Below are 22,306 nucleotides of genomic sequence, written 5' to 3'. Positions count from 1 at the left end.
TTAGAGTCTATTTTCAAATGAGATATGTTTCACATTAAAATAATCTATGTAGTGAGAGATATGAAAAGAAAAATGACTAAAGTCAACATGCTTTTCTACACAATTCACATTTCAAAGCTTAAACTTCAAGTATTCATGACCTTTTCAACTTAACTCCATTTTAAGTAAATAGAACAACTTTGAAAAATTTTTGGAGTTAGTAATCAAAACATTTTAAAGGTCATAAGATATATATGATCAAAGATGAAAACCATGATTATAAAAAATTATATCTCATTCTATACAATTGGTAATTATACCATTACCAAGTGAGGCTACTTTCCTCACTTCCTTTCCCGACCCTCTCATGCTCTCTTCATCTGTGTACAAAAGTAACAGAGTGAGACATACGTTTCAATAACTCGAGTATAACCCAAATACCAGTTAGTAAGCAAAATCGTAAATGAGATAAAGTAGCATGCATTTCAGTATAAGTAGTATAATATGCGTATACAGCATTCATACTCATCAATCCTTCATGCTCATGCTTATACATTCCTAGTTCCACTTGGTACAACAAGCTCTAAGCTCGAACCAAGACTTTTAGTCTTACATGAAATAGGGCCCACCAAACTCTATTCAAACCAGGTATCCTCTTCGCGTATGGGTGGTCTCTTAGTCCTTCTTGGCAGAGTCAAGCTCTAAGTTCAAGACCTTCAGGACTTCCTAGCACTTATTCTAGGGGTGTACTCGTAGATCATTATCTTAGGTTTGTCATGGCAGAGTCAAGCTCAATGCTCAAAAGCTTTAGGATCTTCTAAGTCCTTCTGGGTGGAGTCAAGCTCTATGCTTAAGACCTTCAGACCTCCTAAACTTATACAAAGTAGGGTCATGACCCCCTACCTTAGTCTAGGGTATACTCGCTGATGTAATGCACGTGTCTATGCATATGTCTCTTCACATTCATTTCATACACTCACACACCTGCATACATATTTCTTTCACAATATCGCTACTCTATCAGTTCATAAATCATAATGCAAAAGTTATACAACATACTTGTAAACAATTTCACAAACGAACAAGCAAAAGGCTTACTCCAATTACCTTTTAACCTTATTATCAAAGGTTACCATTCTTACTGAACCTCTCAAGTTAGTCCAGCTTGCTCAAGAAACCTTTGGATGCTCAATCTACATCATGAACACCTTCTAATCAATCATTAATACCCAATTTAGGCATTAATTCTGCTAAACCAAATCTCTGAATACACAAAACAGTTTGAAATTCATGAAGTCCATTATCTATAGTCATTGGCCCTATAGCTATTCAAATGACCATATCACCCTTCTAACTCATTTATTCACCAAATTTCACCATTTTAACCAAATTATTTAGGCTAATTTGAGCCTAAATTCTTATAGTTCAACCATTTAACTTCAAACTAGTCACAAAACATTAGTTTCATATTCAAAATCCCGTTCTAAACCTTTCTCTTAGATTCCAACACCTTAAAACTCCCTGATTCAATTTCTCAACCGATAAATTTAATGAAAATAGGGTAGAAATGAAGCTTTAGGCTGTATGATACTTACCCGACAAGTCACTAGCCAAAGCAAACTCCTAATCTCTAAATAATTGTTACCCTAGCAAAGCAAAGCTTCTCTCACACCTTATATTTGTTTTTCCTTTCTTTCTTTCTAATTACATGAGTTTTGAATTAGGTCATAAGTAAAATTCTATGCAATGTGCCACGGTGCATGCAACTTCTACCACGATACGTGGCACAGTGAGAAAACTCTTACTGCTGCTCATGCATTATGTCCTGAACTGCTGTTCTACCCTTCAATCCTGTTAACATAACAATCAACTAACATCATACATTAGTCCAACACCCAAAACCATAATCGATCCACTAATTACTAATTTACACCATAATTAGCAACAAGTTTTCCTGAATTGAAATTCAGGATATTACAATATACCATGAACAAAATGGTAAGTCCAAGTGTCGATATACATATATCCAAATTATGAAAGATAATACTATGAATACTCTTAAATATAGAATCAATTTAAGACAAGAAAAAATATGATAACTTTGATACGCACAAATCATTTGTCTAAATCTCAAGTAATATGGAACAACATAAGTAAAAACAATTTAAATTTCTTATTCCATAGTCATAGTCAACTATTATATGTATGAAAACAATTCGACATAGGTATAGTTAACTCATCTATATTTGTCATCATCAAAACTTAAACCAAACATGATGTTAGTCTAACAAAGTCTTGGGTCCCAGGCTTTTCAAATGAAATTTTGAAGTACGGCTTGGTTTAAGGATGTGGTGATTTGATTAACCCCTCTTAATGTCAGGTAGATGTAAGAAGAGGTTACACAAATGACTAAGTAGGTCAATTGTAATACCTCTGTATGTTTTCTATAGAGGATTTTTATTTCATGCCTTTATATGTACTGCCAACTAAGGAACATATCATATTATTATTGAATTTGAAATTGTGATTGAGTATGGATGTATGGCTAAGAATTTTGTAATTCAAGCACAGTGGACTTGTAATTGGTGAGAGAGTATGATACATAGATTTTAATGTGGGTGACATAATGATTGTGATGAGAACTCACATAGGTACCAACTAGCCAACATAAGGATAAAATATTTAAGAACTCAAGATGCTTAAGTGCAAAGTGATACTTAAAACTTATGTGAGAAATAACATGTCCCTTGTAAAGATAAGATATCCAGAACTTTTGCTTTTTACTGACACACTAAAACTTGTATAGGTCACTATTGGCCATCAAGTGTTCTAAGTACCTAAAACTAAGTTTACCTCTAAAACTCCAAAACTCACTTTAGCACAGACTAGGCCATTGCAGTTTGAGTGTCCCAAAGACTTCCTCATCTTTAGAGCTCTAAAACTCACATACACCATATTAGGTGTTGGTGTGTTCAAGCATCATAGAACCAAAAGTTGTTCTAGAACTCTAAAACTCTTTCGAGAATACTTGGTGCTTGTGTGTTTGAGATGTAATACTCAAAAAACAATCTAAGACATTTACTAAAACAAGTGTGGGTAACACTAGACCAACATGAGGAATAGCCAAAGACCATAAAATGCACAAATATGTTTTCTAAGTTTAAAATCTATAAATGTATGTGAGAGAGAGAGAGAGAGAGAGACTAAGCTTTGTCTTGCAAAAGTATTTTATGGTCAAGGGACAAAAAAATCTCCAATAAGCTTTTAGAAGGAGCATTAGGTACCCTTGCCTTTTAGTTGGAGCAATGTCACCTTAGAAATTTTAAAAAGAGTACAATGTTCCTTGTCATTAATGTTTATCATTAATAGACTGTGTGTCTGACTTTAACTGCCACATAAAATTTTTTAAAAACTAAAAAAAAAAGATACAAGTGGCTTTTCTTCATGCTCACTCTCCTCTTCTCCATCGTCTTCCTTCCTTAAGAAATCAATGGACATTTAGAATGACACAATTTAGAATGAATAGAAGCACTTTTCCAATTTTGTTAAAATCTTTCTTAATTTAAAAAAAACAAAGACAAATTGAAGGATAATGTCCCTCTTGACATTACCAAACTATAACATACAAATTCCAATACATATATACATACTATTAAAATCCAATATTTTAGAAGTTTAGGATTCCAAAAATTCTTTACAAAATAGTTTAACTCATCTAAATATAAGAATTTAACACACAACAAAAGTGTTTAGATTGCATAAATACTGTACTTGAAGAAAATAGCAGCAAAATAGTGATTTTGCTTAAAAGGGCCATATGTCACAGCATATGGTACAGAACCACAAGCCCATGCTCTGTGCCATGCACCGTGGCATAAGCACCTGCCCATGGCTTACATATCAATTTTTGCTGTCAAAACAACTCAACTAATACGAACTACCGACATGCACCGTTTCCACATACCGTTTCCACATACAAGATTCAATTGGAGTGATTCAAGAATCCACACGAAGCTTGCTTCAAAGATCTAACCAATGACACAAGTTTTATTTCAACCAAATATTTCATTCGAAAATTTGACACCTGGATGCAAAATCACTCAGTGAGTATCCCAAGCCATATGTCATTAGTTGCTTTTATGACCTTGACCACATCCAATGTGACATTTGATACCTGATTAATAAATTATATAATCAAAATCAAACGTATATACAAGTTTGGCCATTGCTTGGCCCTTTTTCACACACACCTAGGCTATTTTCACATTTTCACACAAATATACACTCTTGGCCAAACTTCACACATTTATCCCTTTTACACACACAAGCATGCACTTGGAATAGTATCTTAGCCCTTATTAAAAAAATTCATCACATATCACACATTTACACTCTAAGGCTAAGTTACACACATAGTTGCACAAGTACACCAAAATATGCTAATACAATCTTACGGAAACTTTTATACATGACAACAATTGTAAACAGTCAAATTCATTATGCCAATTCTAATAGGCTATTAATAGTCCCACTACTCTTGACCTGGCTCTTTCCCTTTACTGCTCCCAATGTTAGAATCTATAAAAATGGTAACCACAAGTAAGATAACTATCTTAATAGCCAAAATAATTCATCAATGTCTATTAACAGGAATAACTATAAATAAGTAAACAAATAATTGTATTTTTTTCATAAATACTCTGTGTGTGTTTGTATCTATATCCATTTTCATAAAACCATCCACACACTCATGTGATCACCTAACAAGAAAACCTTCATGCTTCCTAACTAAACCCATAGGCTCTATTAGATCAATCTTAAACATTGATTAGAGAATACCACCAATTATAGAAACACCCGACCAATGGTATTTTATCCTACTTTTGGATTATAGTTTCCTCTCTCACACATGATAGAGGTGTCATTAACTCCTAACTACACCCTTACAGGTACTAGGGAGTTACTAGACTGCCCAGATTGCCACATGAAATAATCCCATAAAATTGTTATACCAGATTTTCTTATGGTATCAGCCTGACCATATGAATTTTATTTTCACACATCTCCACACACTCAAGGTGAACTCCCACTGTCTATTATGATCATGCCACTTTTCATACACATAATATCACATGTTTCCACATACACACAAATATACAGACATATATACCATAGTTTACTCTTTAACACCAATTATAAATAACATAATAAATAAGTCAAACCTCCATTTTGATACTAAAACATGCAATTTTCCAAAACATGCTAATACAAAATCATAAATCATTTATTACATTTACTTATAGATAGTTAAACTAGCTAACAAACCTATCTAATTATTTAATCACCTTAACCTTTCTGTTTCTAGAAAGGTTACTCATGGTACTTCTTAAACTCTTAGCTCCTTCTAGTTAAATCAACATGTAAGTCATACAAATCGTATAATTTAGTCCTATAAGTCAACTATCAAATTGACCAAAAGTACTGATTATCATATTGAATCACAATTAACTACCCAAACATACTCACGTAACCATCTTAGGTCCCTACTTTCTTTAAACCTTTTACCACTTCTAATAGCTCAAACACAACTATACGAACATTTTCACTCTTTTAAAATTCTCAGTTTAGGCTAAAATAAGCCTACAACCTTAAAGCTTAGCTATTAGTTGCTAAACTAGTCATAAAACCTTAGTTTAACTCCTGAGAGTCTTTTTATTACCAAAGGGTAGGAAAATCCCTTAAAACTCCCTGATTCAATTTCTCTATATCCCAGACTAAAATAAATTAAAGTAGAATGGGAGCTTAGGGCAATATGAAACTTACCTAATAAACAACAGGTCATAAATATCTCCTTACACTCTAAAACTTGATGCTCTAGGAGAGCATGACTTCTCCTCCTCCTCTTTCATTCCTTTTTCCCTTCCTTCTCCCTCTGGTCTACGAGCTAACTACATCTCCTTTATTAAAGTTCTATGCCTTGCGTCGTAGCATATGCTACACTATGAGAAGAATCTCACTAATGCTTGCACACTTCACTTTAGAACATCATTCTTCTACCGTATCCTATCCATTCAATAGAACAACATGTCAAGATACTAATTTGCTACCCAAAATTTTGATTATTCAATTAATCTACTAATTTAATAATTCACCCCTAATTAGAAATTAGTTTTTGGATTAAGAATTTAGGATGTTACAATTCTTCCCTCCTTTTAAGAATTTTGTCCTCAAAATTCAAATAACCACACCAACTCATACCTAAGGAAATAGATGTGCACATTGCTTCCTAATCTCCAGATTACTAAAGCAATCTCCATTTTATGTTTCTAAAGCATCCCATATCTCTATTGCAATCTCCAGATTACTCACTCTGAAATATTCTTGTTCACTTAAGGTACTTGTAATAATTAGCTTTGCCTTCAAGTTAAGTAGCACAAGTTTTTCTTCCTTTTCAGTAAATTCACTCCTCTCTTTTCTTATAAGTTGTCCTTCAATAGTTTTGTTTGGAATGTAGGGACTATTTTTGACAATCTCCTATAAATCAAGGTCTAAGGCTAAAAAAAATCTCATCTTACTTTTTTAGAAAGTATAGTTTTCATCATTGAATCTGAGAGGCCTATTAATTTCAACACCTTTAGGGAGAACACTGTCACCAAAACAAGTCATAGGATCCTCTTTGTAACACTTGCCGCGAGTGTTATCTAAAAATCACATAAGAGTGGCCAAAAAACTATTCCAAATATCATTTACACATATGAATACACATGCTAAACACTTTTACTTGGCTCAGAGATCTCTGTAGGGCCCACGTACCAACTCTCTCTATCCAAAGTGTATGTTTGCCCATAACACACCATTTGCAATGCAACCACTTTGCATTTGCTTGTGGAATCACATATATACTAAAATAAATATTTGCTTGTAATGAAAACTTGGTCTACTAAATAAATCTATTAAAACCACACACCATAGCCAAGTTTCCTAGCCACAAGTCTACAAGTAAAAAAAAATTCATACACAAGCCATACAATCCACACATACTCACACACATATACATAATCACATCCTACTGGCATCCTAATCCTAAATACATTACAATAGATTTGCTCAAAAGAAAGGGATTGTAGTTCTTTACAATTCACAAACAATCCCTAGCTCCACTCCTTTCCCCCGTCCTCCACTGGTTCCTTCTCCTGGACCTAAAAATATTGAAAAGAAAGGGGTGAGACAACCATAGTCTCAGTAACAGAGAAATCTACATTGATTATTATAAAGTAAGCCATAATCAAATAAACGAATAATAAATTCAACATAATATATAATTTAGCCATTTAAAATGCATGAATGCATGACATAGGCCGGTATAGCCTTTCATGACCAACAGAATGCCCCTGGCACTCTTTAACTCACAGGTAAAACTTATACCCACTTTTACCTCCACAAGCACAAAACATAATATAAGGCATGATCTAATCTACCGAACCGCCTATGCCCCTTCGAGGTGAATCCTGAGCAGTCAAAGCTAACTCCCTCCTAGAGCCAGCCCGACTTACTCTCCATGTAAGGGCTACCTTGACCTAGGCACTCAACCTCACACTTTATATCTCAGATTCCCTCCCTCACTGAGAGGTGTCGAACACTCAATACACTAACCACTTTAGTACACTAAGCCCACAATACGTAAGGCAACACTGAGTACTGGCAGTGTGCCACAGAATATCAAAAGTCCACACCTTCTCATTGGTTAACTCCCACCGAGATCATGCCTTTTACTCATGTTTACCTTTCCTGAGTATTGACCACTTTAACATTCTAAGATAGTATAACATTTATGAATCTTCCTTAAACGGTTCCTTAGTCTATCTAAGGTACCTTACTTAATTACACTTCCTTAAGTGCAACTTCTATTCTTTATGATTACAATACATGTAAATAAATCTCGTTTTCATAAAAACATTGTTGTTAAACAATTAGAAAAATATATTTGCACTATAATCAAAGTAGTACCCCATAACCCCTTATAAAGCACATTTAATCTTTTAAAACATGTAATACATGATAGCTAGTAATATTTATTCAAAAATAGCTAAAACAAAGTAATAAGAAATATAAATTCTCCTGTTACCTTAACCTTTTGGTATCAAAAGGGTTCCTCTTGTACAAAATAGGACTCGACTTGTTCCTTAACTTCTCAATAAGTTTCACCAACAATTCCTATAACATATAAGTGATCCACATCACTTATCATGTCAAATAGCATTAATGAAGACTATAACTCATACCACACAACTTGGGTCTACGAGCCATAATCCATCTCAATGGTCCATATATTAAACCAACCATTCACATAGTATCACTTAACCACCAAAACCATTTATTAGCCATCACTAGGCTAATTTTCAATTAATATAATTTTTTATCAATTAAAAACCTTTACTTAGTGTCACCAACTTTCACCATTACCCCTTATAATGAAAACCAAACCTTAATTTAAATCTTATTGAGCTCAAATAGCAAAATTATAACTAAATCAATAGGCTTAAACCATTGAGGAGCAAAACCCAATCTCTCAGGGTTTAATTTGTGTCCAAAACACCTCTTTCCATCCAATTATCTACTCAAAACATTAGATCACTATATAGAAACTCAAAACATCCTCCTTAGGATCTAAAGAAACAAAAGCTTATAAGAATAAAGCCTTTGGGATCAAAATCTAGGAATTTTCTCTTCCAAAAATTGAAGAAAATCAAGAGGAAGGGAAGAGGATTGAAGTAGGGAGTTTACCTATCGTGTAGCCGAGCTCGCAACGGTCGCAAAACCTCCTAGATCCAAGCCTAACTCCCTCTCTTTCTCTTCTTTTCTTCCTCTCTCCCTCTCGTGCATTTCCTTTCCTTGTTTCAATTCAGTTTCTGCATCTATTTTGATCTTTAAAAAGCTAATATAAGATTTTGAAAAAAATTACAAGAAAGAGCCCAACATTTTTTATTATAGCACAAAAGCTTGGGTCAATTTTGGTAATTTTTCCCATAGTTAAAAATAAAATAAAACCCAACTTTTACTTAGTAAAATTCAAACTCTGGACCTCTATCAAATTATTCTAAATTTTAATTTAATTATAGATATTTTATAAATATCATATACACATATGAATACACACGCTAAATATTTTCACTTAGCTCAGAGATCTTTGTGGGGCCCATGCACCCACTCTCTTTATCCAAGGTATATGTTTGCCCATAACACACCATTTGCAACGCAACTATTTTACATTTGCTTGTGGAATCACATATATATCAAAATAAATATTTGTTTGTAGTGAAAACTTGATCTACTAAATAAATCCATCAAAACCACATACCATAGCCAAGTTTTCAAGCCATAAGTCTACAAGCAATCAAAAATTCATACACAAGCCATACAATTCACACATACTCACGCACATATACATAATCATATCCTACTGGCACCCTAATCTTAAATACATTACAATAGATTTGCACAAAAGAAAGGGGTTGTAGTTCTTTATAATTCACAAACAACCCCTAGCTCTGCTCCTTTCCCCATCCTCCACTGGTTCCTTCGCCTGGACCTAGAATATTGAAAAGAAAGGGGTGAGACAACCACAGTCTCAGTAACAGAGAAATTTACATTGATTATTACAAAGCAAGCCATAATCGAATAAACAAATAATAAATTCAACATAGTATAATTTAGCCATTTAAAATGCATTCTGACCTAGGCCGGTATGGCCTTTTATGATCAACAGAATGCCCCCTGGCACTCTTTAACTTGCAGGTAAACCTTATACCTACTTGTACCTCCACAGGCACAAAACATAATTTAAGGCATGATCTAATTCACCAAACCGCCTATGCCCCTTCGACGTGAATCCTGAGCAGTCAAAGCTAACTTTCTCCTAGAGCCAGCCCGACTTACTCTCTATGTGAGGGCTACCTTGGCCTAGGCACTCAACCTCACACTTCATATGTCAGATTCCCTCCCCCATTGAGAGGTGTCAAACACTCAATACACTAACCAATTTAGTGCACCAAGCCCATAATACGTAAGGCAACACTGAGTACTGGCAGTGTGCCATAGAATATCAAAAGTCCACACCTTCTCATTGGTGAACTCCCACCAAGATCATGCCTTTTATTTGTGTCTACCTTTCCCGAGTATTGACCACTTCAACACTCTAAGGTAGTATAACATTTATAAATCTCTCTTAAATGGTTCCTTAGCCTATCTAAGGTACCTTACTTAGTTACACTTCCTTAAGTGCAACTTCTATTCCTTATGATTAAAATACATGTAAACAAATCTCGTTTCCATAAAAACATTGTTGTTAAACAATTAGAAAACATATTTGCACTATAATCTAAGTAGTACCCCATAACCCCTATAAAGAACATTTAATCTTTTAAAAAATGTAATGCATGATAGCTAGTTATTCAAAAATAGCTAAAACAAAGTAATAAGAAATATAAATTCTCCTGTTACCTCAACCTTTTGGTACCAAAAGGGTTCTTCTTGTACAAAATAGGGCTCGGCTTATTCCTTAACTTCCGAACAAATTCCACCAACAATTCCTACAACATATAAGTCAACATATAAGTGATCCACATCACTTATCATGTCGAATAGCATTAATGAAGACTATAACTCATACCACACAACTTGGGTCTACGAGCCATAATCCATCTCAATGGTCCATATATTAAACCAACCATTCACATAGTATCACTTAACCACCAAAACCATTTATTAGCCATCACTAGGCTAATTTTCAATTTATATAATTTTTAATCAATTAAAAACCTTCACTTAGTGTCACCAACTTTCACCATTAGCTCTTATAATGAAAACCAAACCTTAATTTAAATCTTATTGGGCTCAAATAGCAAAATTATAACTAAATCAATAGGCTTAAACCATTGAGGAGCAAAACTTAATCTCTCAGGGTTTAATTTGTGCTCAAAACACCTCTTTTCATCTAATTATCCACTCAAAATATTAGATCACTATATAGAAATTCAAAACATTCTCCCTAAGATCCAAAGAAACAAAAGCTTACAAGAATAAAGCCTTTGGGATCAAAATCCACAAATTTTCTCTTCCAAAAATTGAGAAAAACAAAGAGGAAGGGAAGAGGATTAAAGTAGGGAGTTTACCTATCGCGTAGCCGAGCTCGCAACGGCCGCAAAGTTTCCTGGATCCGAGCCTAACTCCCTCTCTTTCTCCTTTCTTCTTCCCTCCCTCTCTCTCTCTCACGCGTTTCTTTCTTTTTTCTTTTTAGTTTCTGTGTTCTTTTGCTTTTTAAATTGTTGATCTAATGCCTTGGGGAAAATTACAAGAACTGGCCCAACATTTTTATTATAGCACAAAAGCTCAGGTTAACTTTGGTAATTTTTTTCATAATTAAAAATCAAATAAAACTAAACTTTTGCTGAGAAAAATTTAAATTCTAGATCTCTATTAAATTATTCTAAATTTTAATTTAATTATAGATATTTTATTTTATTTTTTTAAAATAATTTCGAGTCTTAAAATTTTTAGGATGTTACATCTATTATGTTACTATTGTCCAAATTACAATCTAAATATAACCATATTATTGAATTTGATATTTTTCTATTTTTATATTGTGCTAAAGGTGTTGGTACAAATTCATTAATTTTTGGCATATTAAATGTAACTTGAAAAGGTATATTATTACAATCTATTTTATTTGGTTTTATAAAATCTGTTTCATAATATATTTCTCTCTCATCTGGTTCTAACATTCTTTCATCTCTTGATTCTTTTGATATTCTACTTGATTCTACATTTTTATTATTATATGATGGATCATCTAAATTTGGTGGTCTAAAGTCTTGAGGCATTCCATAGGGTTGTTGTTCATGAATTTTTAATTGTGAATTTTGCATATTTATAAAAGCTTCATCATAATTATTGTTTATCAAATGTTTATATCTTGTTTTATTTTTTTCTAATTCTTTCTTTCTTCATTTTCTTCATTTTTCAATAATTTTTGTAATTCTATTTCTAATTCTTCTGATTGGCTTTCTATTTCATCTATTGCTTTGGCCATATTTATATTCACATTTTGTTGTGGTTTTTGTTGTATTTTCTTTCTAGGTTTATAGTTATAATTTCCTAACATTATTTCTATAGCTCTCTTGGCATTTTCACATTCTTCTTCATCTATTTCATTTTCTCCTCTTAATTCTCTTTCTATGTCTATTTCTAGTTTTTGTTTTATTTCTTTTTCTTTTCTTTTTGCATAATTTGTTTAATTTTCTCTATCAAATATTTCTAATTCTAATTTTTCTATTTGTGCATGTGTAAATCATATATTATTGTTCATTATTTCTTGTCCTTTTCTTACTTTTTATGTCTCTATTCTTGTTTGTTTTATATTTTCGAGCATATCTTGTCTTTTGATTTTTTTCTTCAGTCATATAATCATCTTCAACTATCTCATCATATTTAGTTGTAACCATTCTTCTTCTATTTTATTATGAGAATTTATTCCTAAATATTCTATTATTCTATAAATATTATGACTTGTCATACTTTATTCAGTTCTTAATCTTTCTGTATCAAGTTTTATTTCATCTAATTTTTCATTACAATCATTCCTTATTTCATATATTTTTTTGTTCTAATGGTTTAGCATATTCAAGTTTTTTTTTTCTCTGGGATTTTCTTTTTCTAACAATATTTGTACTTCTTCTGGTAGCATTTTTATTATTTCTTTTTCATTAAATAAATGTTCTAAATCACCTATATTTTTATTTATATAACAACCTAATTGTTTCATTAAAAACATATTTGTCCAATTTGCTTGATTACTTATACTATCTCCTTCTCCTCCTAATAAAAAAAGTATTAAAATACATGACAGGTTTTCTACTGGTATATAAGAACTTTTTGGGATTTTATTTTGTTCTACTTCATACATTTTTTGTTCAATTATTTTTATTATATTCATTGTGGAATTCTTTCTAATGTTTCTATAATTGCAAAATAAATACTTAGGAACATATATTTAATTTTATATATTATATACATATACATACATATATATATATATATATATCAGATATATACACACACACATATAAATATATATATATTTCAAATATATATATAATTATATTTTGAATTTTATATTTCATATAAATATATACATATATATAAATATTTATCAAATAAATATTCAAATATATATATATATATATAATTCATTCACCCTATATTACATTCATTGAATTTAGACATATTTCAAATTCAATGAACTTAGATATTATAGCTTGAGTTAGGCTATTCTTATGTGTAACCCTATAAGCCCATATGAAATTGGCAATAAGTTAATTTCACTATTAGCCCACAAGTCACAAGTGGCCTCTAACAAGACATTGCAACTACCCAATTCATATGGGGATCGATGATCCAATGTAACCTATCATACAACCGTATCACATCCCTTTTGTCACGCGATATTTCGATCAAGTTTGAGATATGGAATAATTATTCTCCTTTACCCAACCACTACTTGCTCGATCTCTGATTGGACTAACTATAGTAATGGAAAAATAATTTTCATTATAGTATGGCTATACATTTTCTCAGTTTTACTCATCGAAGGGCCCAGTAATATCTCACACTTAATGTGAAGGACAAATTTCATCTTGATCACTCATATTCCTCTGCATGAATATCACTAAACTCAATCATAGCCTCTATGATCACCCGGTCAAAGGTGACTTTTGATTAGGTCAAAGTTCAATGGTCATCATGAAGGAATCCATAATGATCTCAAGTCAAAGGGCTTAGTGATATAGTTACATATAAGATAAGCTTATGACTTGTACCCTGCAGCTTTTTCATAGCGATTTGGTCCAGCACCTTGTGCTCTTTCAAGTGCCCATAACTTTGATTTATATCTCTATAATTAATCAAAGTCATACTAGTCTTGTTTTATCTATGATTCCTCATAGATAACTGACCAGGGCAATTTAGGACAATCACTATAGTTTGTCCAAGGACATAGTTATTATATTAAATATACAATTGATATGATAACAAAAGAGAAATTCATTAAATAACAATGTGCATAGTACAATGATTGGCCTTAGGGCACAATTTCTAACACAATATTCTTTTCCAAAGCACTATTCTCAGTTTTAAGAGACAAATTTTCTTTTTCAAAAATAGAAAGTCTCTTTTTCACTTGTAAAATATTTTTCATAAGAAGAAAAGATTCATTATGTAGTTCTTCAAAAGAAATTTTTAGCTCTTCAAATGTGAAATCAAATTCAGAGTCAGAGTCTGAATTGTTTACCTGATCTAAATAACTTTTAGCCATCAAGCACAAATTTGCTTCTTCTTCTTCTGTGGAATCCTTATCACTATCTCCCTAGATTGAAGAAAGATAAGCCTTGAATTTCCTATTGTCATACTTGTAACTTTTACTCTCTTGCTTCAAAGGACAATCAGCCTTAATATGTCCAGGCTTCTTACGTTTGTAGTAGATTATCTCTTTTTTTTTCTTCTTTGAGAATTTCTCCCTAAACTTTTTCTTTTCAAAGAATCTGTCAAATTTCTTAACAAATATAGCTATTTCTTTATTAGAGTGTCACTGTCACTTGCTTCAGACTCAAATTCCTATTTTGGCAGTGACTTCTTTTTATCAGCATCTTCCTTCAACATGGACAGCCTTCTTTCATGCTCGGCAAGACTTCCAAATAGAGCTGCCACGGACCTCATGGAATCACTTTTTACTTCCTCAATGGTAGTAATTTTAGGTTGCCATTCAGCTAGAAGCCTCTCATAATTTTTTTGACTTGCTCTTTCTGAGTATAAGTTTTTTCAAGTGCCACAAGCTTGTTCATCATGTGAGTATATTCGACTTGCATGTCCTTGATGCTTTCTCTAGGCTTCATCTTAAATAACTCATATTGTTGAGTCAAGGTGCTCATTTTATTTTCCTTAACTCCTTCAGTACCTTCATAAGCAATCTCAAATTACTAAAGCAATCTCCCTTTTATGTTTCTAAAGCATCCCATATCTCTTTTGCAGTCTCTAGATTACTTACTCTGAAATATTCTTATTGACTTCAGGCACTTGTAATAATCAGCTTTGCCTTTGAGTTAAGCAGCACAATTTTTTCTTCCTTTTTAGTAAATTCACTCCTCTCTTTTCTTATAAGTTGTCCTTCAACAGTTTTGTTTGGAATATAGGGACCATTTTTGACAACCTCTTATAAATCAAGGTCTAAGGCCTAAAACAAATCTCATCTTACTTTTCCAGAAAGTATAGTTTTCGCCATTGAATCTAAGAGACCAATTAATTTCAACACCTTTAAGGAGAACACTGTCACCAAAACAAATCATAGGATCCTCTTAGACTATTAAGTATTTTATCAAGAGTCTAAGCTCTGACACTAAATGTTAGGATAGGCTAGCACCTAAGAGGAGGTGAATTGGGTGACACTTAAAATTTTTTAAAACTGAAAAAGTGAAGAGTTAAAGAGTGAAGGAAGAAGATGACACACTCAAGATTTATACTGGTTCAGCCACAAACTTAGCCTATATCCAGTCCTCAAGATTTCACTTGAGATTTTCAACTAAAACACAAGCTTCAATGGGTGCTTGCCACCACAATACAACTCTCAAGGCTAACTTTATCTTGAATCACTTAACACACCTTGCTACAATCCAACAACTTGTTACAATACTTGAAAAATCTTTTTCAAGATTTTTGAGATGATGACAGAAGATTTTTACAGTAAACTCTCTAAAAGAGTAGATGTGAATACAAATGAAAGCTTATAAAACTTTAAGAGCTTTTCACAATTCTTTTCAAGAATAATGAATGAATGTAATATATAAAATCACAATTTGAAAGCTCTTTTAATGCACAAATAATATTATGCTCACTCAAAGATCATTAGTCTCTATTCTTATTCAAAATGAATCACTTATATAGTTTTTGAAAGTTGACAGACTGTTACAATAGTGATTCTACCCATTGGTGCATTTTCTTGTAAGTGACTGGCATAATCATACATGTTTTTGCACTAAGAAAGTTTCACAAAACTGAATGTGACAAATCATGCATGAACATCTTGTCCTCTCATACCTAGTTTTGCACTTCTGAAAGATCATTCAGTTCTATGTGCTTAATCACGCATAGTACCATGTCACTCTCTCACATGGTTTTACACTATCATCAATTCTGTGTGATAAAACATGCATGGAACCTTTACATTCTCTTGCATGAAATGGCTGGCAGAGTGCCAAAGCCATTCAATGTGATATAAACTTGCATGAAACCAGAACCATATCACATGTGAAGTTGCAAGTGCTGATGTATAAATTTATTTGATGCATATTCATGCGTAAAACTTAGCACAGCTCAAGTAAGATTTTGCATGATCAAGAAATATGAACTTATGAATCAATGATCATACATGTAAATAATTTTAGCTTGGCTTGAGAGGTTTTAAGACTCAACAAAAATAATGTGTGATTATTTAGCAAGTAACAAATCATGTGTGGTACCATCAGTATCTCACGCGTGGTTTTACACTTAGCTATATTTTAAAAAAGCTTGGGTACAAAAACTTATGTGAATACTGAAGCTTTTCACGCATGATTTTGCATGCATAGATAAGGCATAAGGTAACATACCATACAATGCTTAATCATGTGTGAAGCACTTCTTGACACTCGTGTGATCTAGCAACCAGTGTGCCTAACATGCAAAAACTCACGAATGACCTACAAAATCACGCGTGATTCTGCCTCTTCACTATGCAAACTTTTTCTATGAAAAACCATATGCAATAGGGCCAAAGTTTGCAAGTTTTAAACATACTTAAATGAGTCTTAATGCATATAAAAGAGACATATGATGCGTCCATTGAATGATTTAAGAAAGGTGAATAAGCTCTCTAAGTTTTCACATTGAATCTAAGAGAATTTAAAATTACTTATCCTAAACTTCTTTATCTTCTCTTGATTCTTCATGCTCTTGAGGTTTTATCTTCATCCATGGTTCTTTATATCTGCATACATAACAAATACCTCTTAGTTTTGTAATCATTAAAACACATGATCCAACATCTATCATCATTGAAGCCAAAATCCTTAATTTATTTCATCCCTATCTCTTCTCAAACCCTAAAAAGATACTCATTTTCTAGCTGTGCCATTCTCAACTGCCTCTAAAAATCATTACTGATTATTGTATACTAAGTACCAACTGACTCTTTCAATAGTGCATCCTGCCATGAATCAAGAAATAATTCCATTCTTACAGTATTAGATTAGCCACATGCAACATCTTTCTAATCAATATATAAGCAGCCACATTGGCCTTACCCGGATGGTATTTCAATTCAAAATTTTAATCTTTAAGCAATTCCATTCATCTCCTCTACCTCATATTCAGTTCCTTTTGATCTATCAAATAGTTCATACTCTTGTAGTCATTGAACACGCTAAACACTACACCATACAAATAATGATGCCAAATCTTTAAGCAAACACCACTACTGCAAGTTCTAGATCATAAGCAGGATAATTCTCTTCATCCATTTTTAGATTTATTTATGACTTTTATTTTCATTTATTATCATTTAAATAATTCATTCCTAAAATTCATGGCCATATATGAAATACTATATGAAAGGACCTTTAGATACACACAAGGCTCACATCACTTGAGATCACTTAGTGGGCATGCTTCCTAACTATTAGATTGATCTAAATAAGCCTCAAACACCCCAAAAATATCAAAATTTCATGATGTGTGATGCTACTTGTTGATTCTTTTATGCTTCAATTTGTTAGAATACTCTGATTTTTTATACTTGCACTAAAGGATTTTGCATTTAATGATTTTAACCTTGGATCCTATTTTCAAAAGTGTTTTATACTAAACTTGAGTTGACTTTCTTAACCATGGTTAGTTCTACCTACCATGGCAATGATTTAGGGGGCTTAATCCTTTATTGTGATGGTAGTGAGGGTAATTAGTGGGATAATTATAGTGAACATTATATGTTGTGTGACTGTTCTATAACTTATGAACTTTGGCACTCTCTATTGCTACTTGTTAATCATAGGAGGTTCTTTAATCTTAACCTGCATGGTTGAATTACCTAAAATATTTTTGGATGAGGAAATAAAGAGCCTAATGATTAGGCATTCTTTTTTCTTTGATCAGCTAGTGAGTCGGGCTCTAACAAAATCTTCCTGTTTCAAAATATAAACACATCAATAATGAAACCATTTTGGCCAACTCATATGCATTGTTGTCAAGTATGCATTCTTCATGGTCAAGACTCAACCAAGGCTCGAATTTGCTACTAGGGGATATGTGGACTGCACTTGATGTGGGTGGGTTAAAGTCAAAGTGGATGGTACTTGGTCGTCCTTATTAACAACTAGACTGCCTATGGTGATCTAATAAGAGATGCTGCTAGTGCATTTCTCCATGGACTCACATGTCGTATGCAAGAGGCTAATGACCTGTCAGTAAAGATTTGGGCATATGTATATGGGTTGTAGATTGCACGATATAAGAAGGTAATCTTATAATATGATTCATTTATTGCTTTAGCATGTCTCACAGATGACATCCAACCTTTATTGCCATGCTAAGTATGGCATCATTTCTAAAGCTAATTAAAAAGCTATGCTGCCAATAAGTTGAGAGGTCAAGATCCAATGCATCTAGAGAACTAGGAACGATGCTACAGATTGCGAGGACCTTAGGCCATCGGGTGCAACATTTTTAAAATTGATAATTTAAAAATAATTTAGTAATTTTAAAAAAAATATTGTACCTTTTTAATATAAATCACTAAATAATTATTTGTTAATGGATCTCCCATACATTTTACAGTGAATTTTTTAAAAAAGCTTTTTTTACCATTGTTGTGGCAATTAGTAATATCATTCTTAACTTCAAGAAAGCATAAAATTTTTTGGAACCTAAACATTTTTAAAGTTAGACTAAAGGGGTGCAAAATATTGAAACATATAAACTATTTCTTGTAATTTTTTCTTAATTTAATGGGTGCATTTGCCCCCTCAAATTCTATATAGCGCCGCCCATGCTACAAATTACTTAGCTAAGCAAGGACTTTCTTACTTGCCTGGTATCTATCTTCTTGATCATAGGACTTCCTTTCTTGCCTAGTATCTATCTTCTTGATCATACACCACCTCTTGGGTTAATCACACTACTCCATTGGAAGAGTAGTCACCATTCTTTTGCTCAGGGAGGCTAGTTAGCGTTCGTTTTGGTCTTTGTATAAAAAAGAAAAGGAAAAAAGAAAGACTTCTTTTATATCTCTTAAAAAATATTATTTTTTAAGTTATGAAACTAATACTAATTCTAATTCTAACTATGAGAAATCATGAGAAGCATTAATTTTTTTGGTAAGAAAGGAGGCCAAAGCCCAAAAAAAAAACTACAAGACGAAGTATTAAATTTTAAACAATAAAAATGTTAAAACTTGACTCATTTAAATTTTTATTTAAAAATAAAATAATTATGAAAATACCGATAATAATAACTGAAAAGCAGCAGCATAGATATACAAAGCATAAGAAGTTAGCTCAAATATACATATAGACTTTCAATTCATAGAGATGTGAATTTTAGACCTATAAAATGGAAAATCCCAAAACTTGAAGTCTAAGAAAAGAAAAGAGAAAAAAGGAAAAAAACATGAAAAGTTGTCTTTCTTTTTTATTTTGTACGCAGTTTTCATTCTTCAAGACTATTTTACAAATCAAGGTAAAAAAAATTATTTTTAAAATAAAATAAAGGAAAAATATTTTTGATTGTATTAATTAATTGTAAATCATTTGAGTTTAAAAAATTCATTTAACATAACATTCTTGAACTCCACCGTCAATCACCACTCGCAACTGATCAATTGCCATTGTCGCTTCTTACTACTCCATTGATGTTGCCACACCACTAGGCACTAGTTATAAAATATTTATATTTTTTAAAATATGAGAATAATTTTACTGAGTTTTTTATTAAAAAAAAAAGAAAACAGGGAATCTTATATAGCGATGAGGTTCGGGCCTATATAATTAAAGTCAAAGTTGAGCAAAAACAAGATACCTATAGAGATTGTGGTGTAGATTAGGAAGCAACCGTTGAATTTCCACAAAAGCGTGAAGCAAAAACGTGAAGAGGCAAGACGGCGATCTTCTATCATATATCAATTTGGAAAAAAAAGAAAAGAAAAGAAAAGAAACACGCGTGCGCGCACGGGGAAGGCAAGACGAGTGCAGACTTGTTGGTAGGAATGAGAAATAAGAACAGTCCTAAAGAGAGAAACGAATTTAAGCAAATCGAAAATAAAGGCTGTCAATAAATTCAAACTTTTAACTCTTTTTGTCCTTCCAATTTTGCCTTGTAATTTCCTGTGTGTCTCAAAATTCAAACCCCCCTCTCTCTCTCATCCCTTCTCACATCTCTCAAGATTTGATAGGAACGCTTTGATTTTTTCATTTATTTAGTTTCATAACATTAGATGAAAATTCATCCAGCTTTTCTTCAATATTTGACTATGTAAATATGCCTTGTATTTGCCCAGGGAGAAGAAAGTCTAGGCACTAATAATTAGGGGCATGTTTAGTTTCTGTTCTCATTTTTTTGTTTTCAAAAATTATTTTTGTAATATAATTTTTAAAATTATTTTTTAAAACAAAATAAAATGAAAATTCATTTAATTATGTCAATTAAAAATAGTTTTAGAATTTAAAAATGGAATGATAGTGATGATTACAGGTAATTAATGATGGTAATTAATAATAAAAATTAATTAAGGTAACTATAATTTTTAATAATCAAATAAAATGCATTTTAAAAATAAGAAAAATAAAACAAAAACAACTTGAAGTAGTTTCTATTTGCTTGTTTTTAAAACAAAAAATGCAAACAACTTTAAAAACAATTAAATTGAAAACACTAATCCAAATAAGTTTTTTAGTTTTTCTGTTTTCAAAAAAAAACAATTTATAAAAATAAAAAATGAACAGGCCCTGAAATTATTTGCAAGAGGTGTGAATCGGTTTTTGATGTCAAGGAAATTGTGCTAGTAGTTTTGCAAAATGCTATTATGTCTGTTGAATCATGTTACATTTTGGAATCAACTTGATTTGGACCTCCAGAAAATATTTGCATTGAAATTTGACATAATGCTAAGAAATACTACTAAATAAGCTAATGATGTTTTTTTTATTGCTAATGAGGTTTTGGACTTTTGGATAGATGAGGACTAAATCTAAGTTCCAACAGACCAGGGCATAGAAAAAGACCTAAAACATTATGAGTCTTTTTGTGCAATACACTGTGGCAAATACACAAAAATTTGCTTTTATCAAACAATCATGTGTATCAGAACTAGAAGGGAAAAATAGAAGAAATGAGAGAGAGAGGGCAACGGATGAAGAGTGGAAGGCTACTTGGGCTTTATTTTCTGAGCTCTTAAGAAGCAATCTAAATTAACAATACATTGAGGTAAGTGTTCTTCCCTTTTCCCTTCCTCTACATCCAAATTTTTGAGGTTTAAGGCTAGGTTTGGAGGTTGTTCTTGTTCTCCCTTGGGTTTTGACAGAACCTATTAGCTTAGTTAGAACCTTGAAGAGTTAAATCAAGCTTTTAAAAGATTTATAAATTTTGTAGTGATTTGAGATTTTTTGTTAGGGTTTGGATGAATCTTAGATGAAATTGGGTAGGCTGGAAACAATGTGATCGGAGAATTGGCGTTATTTAAGTGTTTGGGTGCTCAATAAAATTTATGGGGTGCTTTGGAAGTGTTGATTGTATTTAAGAGGAAATTTGGGTACAATGGGTACTCAAAATTAGGCTAAAAAAAGGTTTAATGAGAGTTATAATTGATTATCAATGTTTATTAATCTTGTAAATTAAACATTGATCATGCATTATTGAGCGAGTGGACTTTTGAGGAGTTAGTACATTGCCACAGTAACCCCTTTTTGTGACAAAAGGGTTGAGGTAGTTGGATAATCTAGTCTTTTTACTCATATATTTGAATGGTTATGGGTTTGCAAAATTATATATGTTCTATTACGAAAATATTGAATTATGTATGAATTCCTGATGTTTTGCAAAACATTGTGTGAAGTGATACTAAACTAACGTTATTATATATATAAAAATCCTTTTTACATATGTTTATAACAATTGTGAAATTAGATACAAATATGAAATGCTACTATGCGTGGTATGATCATTTATTATGAATGATATGTAATGTTAGCAT

The sequence above is a fragment of the Prosopis cineraria genome, unplaced genomic scaffold (genome assembly GCF_029017545.1).
Source record: "Prosopis cineraria cultivar Desert tree isolate PC_DT_omini unplaced genomic scaffold, ASM2901754v1 PC13, whole genome shotgun sequence".
NCBI classification, from domain to species: domain Eukaryota; kingdom Viridiplantae; phylum Streptophyta; class Magnoliopsida; order Fabales; family Fabaceae; genus Prosopis; species Prosopis cineraria.
Note: the sequence above shows the minus strand (reverse complement) of the source record.